Source organism: Myotis brandtii, unplaced genomic scaffold, assembly GCF_000412655.1.
Source record: "Myotis brandtii unplaced genomic scaffold, ASM41265v1 scaffold1167, whole genome shotgun sequence".
Lineage (NCBI taxonomy): Eukaryota > Metazoa > Chordata > Mammalia > Chiroptera > Vespertilionidae > Myotis > Myotis brandtii.
This window is the reverse complement of record NW_005354039.1, coordinates 1,069,617-1,074,911: the sequence shown is the minus strand read 5'-3', so window position 1 is coordinate 1,074,911 and position 5,295 is coordinate 1,069,617. Positions and strand designations below refer to the sequence as shown.

The 5,295-nt window shown below is 50.8% G+C and overlaps 1 long non-coding RNA gene across 2 annotated transcripts in view; it reads right to left on the bottom strand.

Annotated features, from left to right (window-relative positions):
• Positions 1 to 3,543: 3,543 nt before the first annotated feature.
• Positions 3,544 to 5,295, bottom strand: part of LOC106723942 — a 3,340-nt gene continuing 1,588 nt past the window's right edge. The window contains exons 2-3 of one of the 2 annotated variants that reach the window (XR_001359698.1): positions 4,307 to 4,512; positions 3,544 to 3,632 (exon numbers count right to left, since the gene is read on the bottom strand). This is a non-coding gene — a long non-coding RNA (uncharacterized LOC106723942). Of the gene's footprint in view, positions 3,633 to 3,990; positions 4,081 to 4,306; positions 4,513 to 5,295 lie in introns of those variants that run through there. The other variant, XR_001359697.1, reaches the window with a different exon arrangement.

Here is a 5,295-nt window from a genome sequence, read left to right as displayed (position 1 = left end):
ACCCGCGTCCCGGCGGGGCTGCGTTCCTGGGCTCGCTGGCCCGCCCGGCCTGGGGAATCCGCAGTAACTTTTCCAGGGCTGGTCCACGATCTCTCGGCTGGACGGTGATTGGAGCAGCCGCGCGGCCACCGCCCCTGGAGCCTAGGCAACCGACCGCGTCCCGCCCTAGCGACAGACTGCGGGCTGGGGGCTCCCGGGATCGGCCGTGCCACGGAGCTCAGGGGACTTCTGGGAAGTCGACAGAGGTCTCCCCCAGCTCCCCAAGTCCTGAACTCTTTAGAGCTCCGGAAGTAGGTCACTAATCTCACCTGACACTCCCGGAGGCCCCGCCCCACTAACTTTCCCCTCTTTCCCCTCCTCTACAATCTTACAATCTGGTTATCCCTCCCACCCCACCCACACGGCCCTGGGGTGAGAGGCCAGGGCAAACCCACTGCCACTTGCTCCCACCCCTCCCCCGTCTCAGGTGTGGGGGAGAGGGCACTTCACTGCCTTGGAGCCAGGCACCCCTTCTACCTCCGGAGGTTTCCAGGCCCACAGCGCATCCCAGCAACCCTACAGTTCCAGGAGTCCTGCCCCCTCACCTAGTACCTCTCAAATAGAACAGCTGCAGCTTCCATTTGGGAGGGGGAGGGGCCCACTGGAAACTGCTCCCTCCACCTTTTTTGGGTGCCCTACAGAGGAGTCTCATCATTAGGAAGGGAGGCAAAGGGAACCACTCAGCACTATAGTCCTGAAAAGCACCCCTCCCCCGAGCTGGTACCTGGTGGGTGGACAACATGTCTCCCAATCCGAGGAGGCCGGGAGAGGTCACAGAGTCACCTCAAGGTTTGGACAGAATCGAAGAGAAAACAGAGCGCATCGTGCTTTCCGCAGCAGGATTGTTAGGATTCCAGAACCCTTCAGCCTGTAAAGGAAAATCTCTCCCCCCACCCCTATTTCCTGAGGAGTTGGTACTGCTTTCCATCTTACTCCACACCTGGAGCTGGTTGCCAGCCAGAAATTCAGGGCCCTTTCCTGTACGTGGAACAGGAAGATTCCAGTTACTGCCAGGGAATGAATTTCTTAAGCAGAGAGGAGGCAGCTGATCGATGATTCTGCTCCCGGAACACTCTCACAACCCTCTTTCCCCACCAAAACTCCATTAAACCCAAGCGGCTAGGGACATCCCTTCATTCTTCCACACCCATCTCTCCAAATTTTTTTTTAAAGTTACACTGATTCTTTTAAATTTTGTTATATGAAAGCCATCCACAATTAATGTAGCAAATTTGGAAGTTACAGGAAAAAAAAAAACCAGAAGAGGAAAATTACAATTACTTTATTCCACCATCCAAAGATAACCACTATTAACACTTTGGAGTATAGCCTCAGTCTCTATCTGTTTCATGTATTGTATGCAAGTATATACTTATATTTTAAAAAACAAAATTGAGATCACATGATATACTGGTACACCATTTTTATTTTATTTATTTAAAAAATATATTTTATTGATTTTTTACAGAGAGGAAGGGAGAGAGATAGAGTTAGAAACATAGATGAGAGAGAAACATCGATCAGCCACCTCCTGCACATCTCCTACTGGGGATGTGCCCGCAACCAGGGTACATGCCCTTGACCGGAATCGAACCTGGGACCTTTCAGTCCGCAGGCCGACGCTCTATCCACTGAGCCAAACCGGTTTCGGCCACCATTTTTATAATCTTTTAATTTTTTTGTTAATCCTCACTGAGAGTCTTTTCTCCATTGATTTTTAGAGTGGAAGAGAGGAAGGGAGGGAGAGAGAGGAGAGAGATATGGATTGGTTGCCTCCTGCAACCTAGGTACATGCCCTTGACCAGGCATTGAAGCAGAGACCCATTGGTGCACTGGCTAATGCTCTAACTACTGAGCCACTGACCAGGGCTATAACCTTTTTTAATATTTAAAGAACATTTTTCTTTTCAAATATTCTTCACAACTTTTAAAAAATACATTTTTATTGATTGCAGAGAGCAAGGGGAGGGAGATAGAAACATCAATGATGAAAATTATCAACCAGCTGCCTTCTACACGCCCCCTACTGGGGTTCAAGCCCACAACCCTGGCATGTGCCTTTGACTGGAATCGAACCTGGGACCCTTCAGACCACAGGCTGAGGCTCTATCCACTGAGCCAAACCGGCTAGGGATCTTTTATGTGACTTTTAATGGCTGTGTAGTACTCCACCATCTGGATAGATATACAATAATTTATTTAAGCAACCCCCTATTGCAAATTTTCTTTACAGCAGAAACGAATTCCCAGACATTGCTTCTCTTTGCAATGCTGGAATGAACATCTTATAACTAAATATTTATTTTCTTAGGCTAAATTCCCAAACGTAGGATTACTAGGTCAAAGGCCATGGTAATATATTTGATACATAATACCAAACTTACATCCAGGAAGGCTGTACCAATTTGTACCCTATATGCAATGTATGTGAGTGTTATTTTGGTACTCCTTTGCTGACAACTGGGTCTTATTTTTTCTGTTATAGCTTGCTATGAGAAAAATGCTTTGTGGGGGGGGGCGGTGAAGGAGGTCAATGGGGGGGAAAAAGGACATCTGTAATACTTTCCACAATAAAGATAAATAAGAAAAAAAAATGATTACAGCTGTATTTGCCTCTCTTTAATTACTAATGAAGTACACATTTGTTGTCATGGTTTTATCCATTTGCATTTCTTTTATGAATTTCCTGTGTATGTCCTTTCACAGCTGGCTCTTGTTCCTTGAAGCTGCTTCTATGTAAATTACAAGGTGGGAGAGAGGTGGAAGGAGGAGGATGAAGCCACAGGACCCTTGAATATGGTCCCACATCTCTGAAGGAGGTGGAAAGTCCTTTCACAGCTGGCTCTTGTTCCTTGAAGCTGCTTATATGTAAATTACAAGGTGGGAGAGAGGTGGAAGGATTGAAGATGCCTGGAAGCTTGTCCTTGCTGGAGGCTGGCTGTCCTCCCTCTTCCTGGGGTGCTCCTGGCCTTTATGCCCCCCCTCTGCAAGGTGCCCAGACAGGTCCTGTGCTCTCCAGGCTTTGTCCTTCACTGGTCTTCGCCTGCCTCTGTGTTCCCAGGATGCTCCTCCTCATCTCTGCTCCATGATAGGTGAGGGTGGCAGAGCCACACACCCAGGCTGGAAGGAGACACTGTGGCCAGTGAAGCGAGGAGGGGAAGAAAGGATGGAAGCAATGTCCAGGGACAGAGTGATCTTTGTTGCGTGGACTCAGTCTACCCACCCCCTTCTACCACAGTCCCACACACATCCAGCTTAAGCTGTGAAGAGCTTCGTTCAATGGTCTACTCTCCCCTAAATCTTTGAGTTTCTCATAAATGGGTCATAGGACCCAGCGCCTCTTCCCCCCAAATAGAACAAACAGCTTCCTGCAGCCCCTGAAGGCAGCCACCTTCAGGCAGGGATTCTAGGCCAAGGCTCAACCACACCAGAGCCTGAGCCAAAGAGTGAGATTGGATCAGGAGCTGGGGATGGCAGGTTTACACTGCCTGATGCCCCAAAGGGGGGTTGAGTCCCAGAACTCAGCTCTGCTGGTTGCTGGAGGGGAGAATTTTTCTGCCTGCATAGGCCTGAGTTGAGTTTCACACACCATCCTGGAAAGCAAAGTGAGGAAGAAGAGCAGTGGTAGCCATCAGGGGCCGCAGTCTTATTACGGGTGGCAGAGGATGCCTGGGGCCACCCTTGCATGATGAGAAGTCAATGTAGAGACTGAGCCCCTTTAACCCTCCAACCCCCTATCCCTGGGGTTAGTGTCAGGGAGGGGGGAGGGGCAATAGCTTAAGTGAAAAGCTGTTCTGTTCCCACCCCAAGCTGAGTCTGCACAAACGGGCTTCCGATTCCCTCAGGCACACTCAGCTGGGTGATTTCTCCATACCACAGGTAGGTGGAGAAGCTGAGACCGGATGTCTAAGGGTGCCACATAGAGGTAAGTAACTCTGAATCTAGAGTCTGGGCCAGTCTAAGGAAATGCAGGGAAAGGTTAAGAGCAGAGGTATGACTACTGAGATGGCAGGAAGAGGCAAGCTTACTTCTGGACCTCACCTGGAAAGGCCAGTGGAAAGAATGAGGGATAAGGAGGGAGGGTCAAGAAAGACATCTGGGTAAAGGGATAGACAGGGTTTTCTTTGCTCTACTTCCTCCCACTGTCACACAAAGACTGACTAACTTTGGGCAGTCAGAGTCAGGGTCTCTCAAATTGTTCTCTCTTGCCGCGCCAATCAGGGTGAAGGCTCTCCGACTGAACAAGGTTCCCTTTCCTGAAACATACCATGATCACTCCTGCTGTTCAGACCTTCCCAGCCCCAGTTCTGTCACCTTCCAGATGAGCGGGAAAGCAGCTCCTTCTCCTCCTTGAAGCCAGCGGCAGAGGGCAACAGTTCTTCAACTGGCAGCTTTAGCTGGGTCAGGACATAAAGCTTGCCACTGAAGAACTACTGCGGCTCAGCCAGGTGAGGGTGTGGGAGGTACAGGCTCCTAAAGGCAAAGGGAAGAAAAACGGGAAAGACCTGAGCAGGGCCATGGCACAGGGACACTGTCCATCCAAGTCCAGTCCCAGCAGACACTCAACCTCCTAAGGAAGGATTCTTAGCCTGGGCCTGCGGGAGCTCAGTGAGAAGCAAGAGGCAGCTTTAAACGTATTTCCCTTGCTCCTCTTTCTAGAACTGCAGGAACCCAGGCTCTCATCCCCTTTACCCCAGCCACACATGGGGTGGGGGTGGGGGGCAGCCTACTCAGCATTGGGAAAAGGCAGGACCTGGGACCCTGGCTGGACACACCCTACCCTTTTCCAAGGTACTAGGTGAGAAGTTGTATCTCAGGTCCAGAAATGAGTTCAGTGATCAGCCCAACTGACTTCTTCCCGGAGAGTTCAGCTGGAAAAAGTTCTGGGGGGCCTGGGTCTGGGGAAGAGTGAGGAAGGGAGGAGGTCTAGAGTTTGGAAGGTCAGCAGAGGCTCCTGGGACTGTGAGGAGAGGACAAGGGACCAAAGGCTGAAGGGGAGGGAGATTAGGCAGGGAGGTTGGGCAGCCTCCCCTGGACTCTCAAATGCCAAGCATTCCGCTTGCGCATTCCGGGTACATCTGGTATGAATTCCAGGCTGTCTGCCGGCCCCTCCAAGTCTGAACTTTGTTCCAAGTTCCAAGCCCCGCCCCCACAGTTCCAACGCATGAATCAGCAGGAAAAGCCGGGCCCTGCAGCATGGCCCGGGGAGGGGGTTGGGGGCGTGGCAGGCTGGGGGGAGGGGGGGGCAGTGAGCTG